We start from the raw sequence: 9,012 nt of genomic DNA on the forward strand, positions 1-9,012 counted from the left end.
GCATCTTCGAGGCCACAGGCACCGGGGAGCAGAAGCGTTTCTGAATGTAAAACAACCCAAAGCCACAACCACGGGACTGGGAGAGCCCCCCACAGCTCACGGACATACCAAATGCTCCTCCACCACCCTGCAAAGCTGAGCTTTGTCTTTTCTGTCAGCTGGAAAGAGCTGAGAGGAGCCCCCGGGATGGGCCGCGGGGAAGCTGGCTGGGCTGTGCGCTGGCAGGGGAAAGGTGCGACCGTCGGCTTCGCGGCGGCGAGCTCAGCGCTGGCCCCACACCCCGAGACCACCGGCACAGAAACACCAGCTCAGCAGCACCAGCCCCCTGCCAACAGGCCAGACCTCAAGGCTGATTTTTAAATCAGGAGATTAAAAATTTAAACTAAAGCTCTGGCTCATTTTAACATGATTTCTTAACATTTAAAGGACACCTTCCTGAGCATTTCTGGAGAACTGCAGCTGGGGACCAGCCAGCTTTGCTAGGGGCCAGATCCAAGACTCTCACTTAATCACACGCTTCCAGGAGTTGAGGTTTTAAAGGGCTCGTTGCTGAGCCCCACATACCAGCCAGGGCCAGGCCGGGGGTGCCAGGAACCCCCCCAGCTCTGCTCCCCTCAGCCAGAGCATTTGCAATAAGCACATTTCTGACCCAGAGCTCCCCACATGCCTCAGCATTTGCTGCTCAGAAAAGGATTTTTTTTTTTTTTTTCTGGGTGCTCCAGACCCAAAAGCAAAGGACTTGGGCAGAGAGCAGCTCAGTTTCAGGGATCACATCTCCCCTCTGCTCGTGCTCTCCCCAACACCTCTGCACCCACCGCACTGAAACACTCACAAGCACACACACCCCACAGCTTGGGGTTCCTCTGAGCTGAGCCTCACAACAGCAGCAGAAAACCAGCAGAGGCCAAAGCCCATCTTACTGGTCGCCAAGAGGCATCACATGTGGCTCACACCTCATGGAAAAGGCCAGCTCTCTCCTGCTCCTTCCTGGCTGTCTCCAGCATCCCCCAGCCCAACATTTCAAGTTAAAAACACACAAAAAAAAAAAAAAAAACCCAACCCTCACCCCAGCTGTGCCAGATCGGGCTCATTTAACACTTCTGCATTAAGCCAGCGGATTTAATCCACCTGCAAGTTAAACCTCTCCAGGTATGTGCGGCGAGGGGGGCAGGATCAGGCCCCTGCCTGGGACAAGGGTAGGGAAAGCACAGGGACACCCCTAAAGTGTCCGGCTGCTCCCCAGGGCCCTCGGGAGGGTGGCAGGAGGCTGAACACACCCCCCCCACGTCCTTGCCCCCAACATCCACACCCGCCCAGCCTCGGTGCACCAGCCTGGCACGTCGCGGGGGGTCTCCATCCCCCAGTTTCCCAGCACTACAGGGTGAAGTGATAAATAACGGTTAATAATAGGGGAAATAATAAATATTTACAGATTTGGATAATGAGTAACACGGAGCAGAGGCTGCGCGGGCGATCACCGGTGCCTGGCAGAGGCAGCTGCCTCAGAGGGGAGTGGGCACAAGCGGGGACCCGGGGAGGGGGATACACAGCTCCCAGGGCCTGTCCCCCCCAAACATCAACCATCTGCTCCCCCACTTGTGTTCCCGCCAAGCCCCAGGGGCGTTTTAGGGCGATGCAATAGGGAGATGTAGCAGGAATTCCACTATCAATCCTGATAGCAGCAGCAAAACTTGGAGGTGAATTATTCCGTGCTCACGGGCAAAAAATCGAGTTGGGATGGGGACTGGGGGGGAACCCCTGCCCACCCCCCTCCCACGCCGAGCCCACCGGACCTGCAGGGTTTGCTCTGCTGCTCCCAGGGCTGGCGGGATGGGGGGGTCACGGCACCCTGAGCATCACCCCGCGTTACCCCGGGGGTTGCCGGGGGCCGAGGAGCCCATGGACGCCCGGGAAATGGATTCCGGCTGGTTCCTGCCGCGTAATTACGCTTAACGAGGGGCCGCCGATGGGATCTGCTGTGAATTGTCACCCTGTGCAGGGGCGGCCGGGCTGCGCGCGAGCTGCCGGTTCGTTCAAAATCAGCGAAGGGAGCGGAGGCCGTTCGGCGGTGACGGGGCGGGGGGGTACGTCGGTGCTGGGCGGCTGCTCCTCCGACACGCTCCTCCCCGCACCCCACGGCCTCACAGGGCCCAGCCGGGAGACCCGACCGCTAGGCCCAGCTCCCAGCCCAAGCTCGACTTGGGGGCACCCCTCCGGCACGCACCGTGCCTCGGTTTCCCCGCGGGCAGTGCCTGGGGGAGCTCAGCCGGGCGAGGGCTGGCTTGGTGCCGCCACGTGCCGTGGGTGAGGCGGGGACCGACGTGGCACCACGTGGAGCCCTTCAGGAACAGTTTGTGCCGCCGCCACGCCGGCCGGGAGCGAGGCGGGCACAGCTCCGGCTCCTGCCTGCCAGATAAAACGGCTACATTTCAGATAATTCCAGATAGTAAATTTTTTGAGTCCCTATAAGCTAAAATCAATATTGGCACAACTGTGCGTCATTAAAAACTAAATGAACATGACAAAGCCAAACTGCTGCCTATTAAACAAATGAGTTTTCTATCCACACAGGCACAGCGGGTTATTAAATTCTTTATTACAGGAGCATTGCTTTTTATAAAAAGGGGGTGGGAACACGTCGCCCTGTGAGGTGCGCTGCCGTGATGGAGCCGGCGTGTGCCTGCCCTTCCCGTGACACTGGGAACACGCTGTACTGGGAGCAGAGCGATGTACTGGGCAGCCCTCGGCTTTCCGAGCCCAATGCACGGAGCCACCCAGCCCTGTGCCCCCTCCTTGACCGGGTTTTGCTGCAACAAGGGAGAAGCAGCAGGAGAAGAGGCCTCTGCAGCCTTCAGCCCCGGGAGAAAGGTCCAGGGGGAGCCCCTGGGAAACCGGTGTGCACCCGGGGCTGGGCTGGGCGCGGGGCTAGGCAACGCCAGTGGGATGCGATGGAAATGCTCTGGTGATGTGACAGCACGGGAAAGCAACAGCAATGCAACTGTAATACAACGGCAACACAACGGCAAGGCAACGGTAAAACAATGGCAACACAACGGTAACACAACAGCAATACAACGGCAACACAATGGCAACGCAACAGCAATGCAACTGTAATACAACGGCAACACAACGGCAACGCAACGGCAACACAACGGCAACGCAACTGTAACACAATGGCAACGCAACTGTAACACAATGGCAACGCAGCGCAATGGTGATGCAATGGCAATGCAATGGCAACACAACAGCAACACAACGGCAATGAAATGTCTATGCCATGGCAATGCAACAGCTACACGACAACAACTCAATGACAATGCAACAGCAACACAACGGCAATGCCACGCCAATACACCAGCTGCAGTCCCGTGCAGGGCGGTGGGTAACGTCCTTCCCTTGCTCCTGAAAGCCGGGAGCGTGGTGGGAAGGCTGCACCGTGCCTTCTCAGCCCAAATCTTGGAAGCCCTCGGTGTCCCCTCCATCCTCTGCAGGGACCGGGAGGACCAGACTCTGCCGGTCACCCTCATGTGCCACCGTCACTCCCCGGTGTCACAGGTACCGCCATGTCGGATGCAGCAACCCGCTGTCTGCCACCGTCTGATAATTTCAATGTCCTGAGCGTGTCCAAGTTCTCACCGCACACCCAGGGGTATAAATGTTACTCGGTGCTGGATGAGGGCTGGGAGGGGAGCGGGGCGGGGGGAAGGGGCCAGGGCTGCTCATCTGCAGCTGCTCCCCCCCGCCTCCTGCCCACCCCGGCGCCGGCAGCCGGCTGGGAAGCGCTGGGAAGCGCTGGGAAGGGTCAGCGTGCGCAGCCACGAGAGGAGAGCGCTGGCGGGCACCCGCTGCCCGAGCCACTCCGACAAATTCCAGCGGCTCCGGGCATGCTGGAGAAGGTCTTCCCATCCCCTTCCGCCAGGACACGCACGGGGCCAGCGCAGCGCAAGGGGTGCTGGCCCAGCACCCACCGAACGAGTCGCACGGGCTGCGCCAAGCTCTTGTACCTCTCTGCACCTGATTTGCACCAGCATCGCACTAGTCCTGGCGACACAGGGTGACCCGCACCGGCCCCCGGCTGTGCCCTCCCCAAGGGAAAACACCGATCCTGCCTGCACGCCCGGGGCCGACGGCCACGTCCTGCCCTTGGCAGGGCCAACAGCCGCCCCAGGACTTTCCAGCGCGGCAGCATCCCCAGTGCTCGGCACAAGGAGCTGTGCCACGTGGCACCGGTGCAGGATGCGGCCCGGTGTCGAGACGGTTTGTCCCGCTGGGGACAGCACGAAGCAGCCGGTGGATGGACCGGTGGCACCGAGGGTTTGTCACTTGGAGACAGAGCGTGAAGTTCCCCTCTGCAAGGAAAAAAAGTGACTCGGATGGGAAAACCGTGGCGAGAGGCCGAGTGCAGGATGCGGCCTGGCTGATGAGGGATGGCACAGGTGCCAACCTGGAGTGACTCCAGCGAGGAGCTGGAAAGAATCGGCACGTCCAGGGATGCCGGATAAATCCCGCTGCAGGCGGAGGAGTCAATCTATTGAACAGAGGCAGAGCAGGCCGGGAGGGGTGAGAGCTGCTGCGGGAAGTTTTATGGGGCCTGAATCAATCAGTGGGAATCCCATAAAAGTCGGTGGGTATAAATGGGCTCCTCGGATAGGTTTTGACATCCAATTGTCTTTTCCATTTCAGTTGTCATAAAGCTACGCGCACCCATATATACAGCGAGAGCGAGCCTACACACGCAGAAATACCGATGCGCAGCCACGTGTACGGCAAAGCTCGACCCACGTGCACGCAGGCACCGAGGGGCTCTGGACACACACAAAAAAACCCCAAAAAAACCAAGACCCCTTGTCAAAACAAGGGTCAAAACAAGAGCGAGCCTGCGAGGAAACCCCCCCTCCCAGGCAGCTCTCTGTGGAGACACCCCAGCTACAGGATTAGGCACAAACTTAGATGAGCAAGCAGGTCGTACATCATCTCGGCGTAAATCATTTGCCAGGCTCGGGGACGCGAGCGTCAGAGCCCAGGGATGGAGGGTGGCTTGTGGGTTTTAATAAAACGATGGGAAATTCTCACCGCTGAAGGTGGGTGGAAAAAAATGCAAACCCAGAGAAGTGGCAGAAAGCGACGCCCCAGCCATGGCACCGAGGCCACACGGGGCTCCCAGCCTGCCCGCAGACTTAATATCACTTCTATTTTGGTTTTTTTTTTTCTGCTGGTGACTGTCCCTGAAAGCGCCACAGCCTCTCCATCACGCTGTCCCGCGTCACCTCTGGCCATGGCCAAGGACCCGTTTGGCGTCGGCAGCATCAGGCACCGGGGAGAGGGGAAAGGAGCTGGAGGGGGATCACTGCCGGAACCGTCAGGGGAAGATGTCTCTGCCGCATCGCATCGCAGAATCGCTTCTGGATAAACAATTACGGCTGATTTCCCTCCACCCATCTGGCGCACGGGAAGAGGTGTGCAGGATGAAACAGCCAGCTCCAGTGCCTCTTCCTCCTCCTCCTTCCCCGTCTTGGGCTGCAGCCTGCTTGTAAATGAGAACTAAATAAGATGGAAGGGCTGGGGGGAAGAGGAGGGACTGCGTGGTGCAGCACGGTGCGAGGCGTCACAGCGTGGCACCAGCGTGGGACAGGAGGGGACCAGGAACTGCAGGGTCCCTGGCACATCTCAGTTGCAGCCATTGTCCTCATTGTGGTCCACACCAGAGCCCTGGCACCCCTGGGGTCCCACACCAGAGCCCCGGCATCCCTGGGGTCCCACACCAGAGCCCTGGCATCCCTGGGGTCCCTCACCAGAGCCCTGGCACCCCTGGGGTCCCACACCAGAGCCCCGGCATCCCTGGGGTCCCTCACCAGAGCCCTGGCACCCCTGGGGTCCCACACCAGAGCCCCGGCATCCCTGGGGTCCCTCACCAGAGCCCCGGCATCCCTGGGGTCCCTCCCTGGAGCCCCATCATCCCTGGGGTCCCTCACCAGAGCCCCGGCATCCCTGGGGTCCCTCCCTGGAGCCCCATCATCCCTGGGGTCCCTCACCAGAGCCCTGGCATCCCTGGGGTCCCTCTCTAGCTGACATGACTCCTCGCCAGCCAGTAACTCACAGCCGAGCTGCTGCCTTCCTTCAAAAACCATCTCATCTGAGCGCACGGCCGTGGCAAGGGGGATTTATCACTTCCCTGGGTGCCAGATCCCCTCTGCGGATGAAGCAGTTTGTGCAAACAGACGCCAGCCTGTGTCTCCTTCTTATTTCTCTCTCCTCGACTCGCAGCTCATCATCGGTTACGGCAGTGACCAGTCACCTAAATCACCTGGCTTCGCTCTCTCTCCCTGCTCTGGTTGATGCTGAGATTTTTCTTCTCTCCAAACTCGCTGGCAGAGACCCCAGGGAGGGGGCGGCTGGGACCGAGGGGCTCTGTGGTGGCACCTAATCCATGGGGCACTTTGGACTGCAACGGGATCGCCAGAAACCCACACCCTGGCACTAATCCTGCTTGTTCAGAGCAGGCACCACGCTCACTCTCATCGGCATCCAAAAACCTGGCGGTTCCTGCTCAACATGGCCCGACAGATTAACAGGGACTTGTTCACCGCCACGGCTCCCCGCCTTGGCACGGGCTGCGGCACGGCTGCCCGCTGCCAGGCTCTGCCTCTCTGGCAAACAGCTGCTTCCTCCTGGCTACCATCAGGGCTGAGGGCTTGGAACTGCTGAGAGAACCCAGGCTGCTGGCAGGGCCGGGGCAGCGGCACTGGGGGCTCTGCAGCCCGACGAGCGGTTTGGGCGGCTTTGGCACAGGGGCCACAATTAAACTCACATCAGGGTCCTCCGATGAGCGGGGATGGAGGGACGGACCCTGCCCTGCTTTGGCCTGGCCGCTGCTCAGCACGCCCGCCCCACGCTCGCATTTGCCTTCTCGATGAAGCAGAGGATGCTCAGGCAGGGTCTGCTCCTGCAGCACGGAGCTGCAGGGACGGGAGGGATGGACGGAGGGACCGTGGGCTGTGCCGGATCCGAGCATCCCAACTCGAGCCTCTGGTCAAGGCCAGGCGCTCGCCGGCTCGCCGCCAAAGGAGGCTGGAGGGGAATAAAGCGTGTCGCCTCGCAGCATATGCAAGCTAAGAGCCAGCGGTCCCCCGGCGGCGCGGCGAGCAGCCGGGCGTGCGCGGAGAGCTGGCTGCTGGAGCCCGCGTCCCTGCCAGCGCCTGCCCGCGTCTCCACGCTCTCGTCCCCTGCCAGGTTTTGTCACCGCCAAAAGTGTGTGTGCGGGGGGATGCTCACTGATCCACCGTGCTGGGCTCAGCCCCCAGCCATCCACAGCCAAGGACGTGGCACAGCCCCATGGCCTCGGGGAGGGGACAGTGCCAGGGAGGCAGCACCGGTTACGGTGCAGGATGGGGCTGGACGTCCCTGTAGACACCTCGATCCCGAAAGGATGGACCCATCTGAGCCCCCAGCTTGCTGCTGCCCACAGAGAGGCAGCGAGGACAGGCAGCCAGTGCCCCTTGTCCCCTGTGCCACGAGACGTGACTGCGGCCAGGCCGCAGGGACACACATTTCTGGGCACTGGGGACAGTGGGACTTAAGTCAATTTTAAATGCACATCCCCCTCCGTTGGCCCTGACTTGTGTGACATTAAACCCCGGCATGGCAGGGGCTGGATGAGCCGTCCTGCGCCGCGGTGCCAGCTGAGCAGGATCAGGCCCCACGCCGTGTTCTGCCACCAGCAATTCAGCCGAGCACGGGGGGGATTTTGCTGGCTGGTGGGTTCCCACCGAGTCCATTTGCACCTCCCTAGCAGGGCGCTGCCAGCCCAGGCGAAGGTGCAAATGAATCCCTCCTGCTCCCCCGAGGCGCTGCCCAGCCGCACGCCCATGCTGCCCTCGCGCTGCCCACCCTTACCCGGACACCAGTTCCTGCAGATCCTCCCCCCACGTGTCCCTTTCTGCTTGGGGGGCTGAGCTGTGGTCCCCAGCTGCCCACAGGCCACCCCGGGATGCCCACTCTTCCCGCCTCCAGAGCCCAGGCCTGAGCTGGCACGGGGTCCCCCGTGTGCACCAGTAACATTCCTCTGTTAAATAATTGAAACTCTCAAATCATTCTCTTTTTCCCTCTGGTTTCGGTAGACATTTGTCACCGTGCCACCAGGCAGACGCTTTGCTCACACTTCATTTGTTCATAAGAGCGACCGTGACTCGGGCAGCGGCAATGACAGCGGGGCTGGGCACGACTGCTGGCACGAGACAGGGCTGTCCCCAGCGCTCCTGGCTCTCACGGTGGCACCGGGACGGTGCCAACACCGGGACGATGATGGAGATCGGGGCCTCTATGCGTCCCTCATCAGCTCGGCTCATCACCGTGTTGAGGAACAGATGGGGATCGGCTCTGTGCCTGCTGCGCCCCATCTCCCCGCAGCAGCTTTGGACAGGGAGGGGGACCCCGGTTTGGCAGCGTGGAGGCAGCACCCACCCATGGCTCATGTCACCGTACCCCATTCCTGCACTGAGCAGCCTGTGACAAAGCAAAACACATAAGTCCTTTAGGGAACAGCACCCCGTCAACTGGACGGGCCCCCCACCAGCCGAGCCGAGCCGGAGGGACGTGTGCCACCGCGCCGCATGTCCCAGTGACAGGCTCCATCGTGACAGAGCATGTCAGCGGACAAAAGGACTCAAAGGCGGCTGCTCTGCAGCACGTCCCCCTCCCTCACCATCCCCACAGGGTCCCATCCTGTCTCTGCCCAGACCGAGCTCCCCTTCGCGCCGAGCTGAGCAGCTTTGTGAGACCAGCCCAAAGGCAAAGGGTGAATGCGCCCATCGCTGGGGCCTCTGGGCTGGGGCCTGCTCCTGGCGCTGAGGGGTGCGGGAGAGGAGCCGTCCCGGGGGCTCTGGAGTCCCTGGGGCTGGAGCTGTCTCTGCTTCTCATCTCCTGTGCCATGTACAGGAGAAGGCCCAGGGGAGGAATTAAGGATAAAACACGGGTGGGCGCAGGGAGCTGCCAGCACTCGGCAGAGCCACGGAG

The sequence above is a fragment of the Athene noctua genome, chromosome 18 (genome assembly GCF_965140245.1).
Source record: "Athene noctua chromosome 18, bAthNoc1.hap1.1, whole genome shotgun sequence".
Classification (NCBI taxonomy): Eukaryota; Metazoa; Chordata; class Aves; order Strigiformes; family Strigidae; genus Athene; species Athene noctua.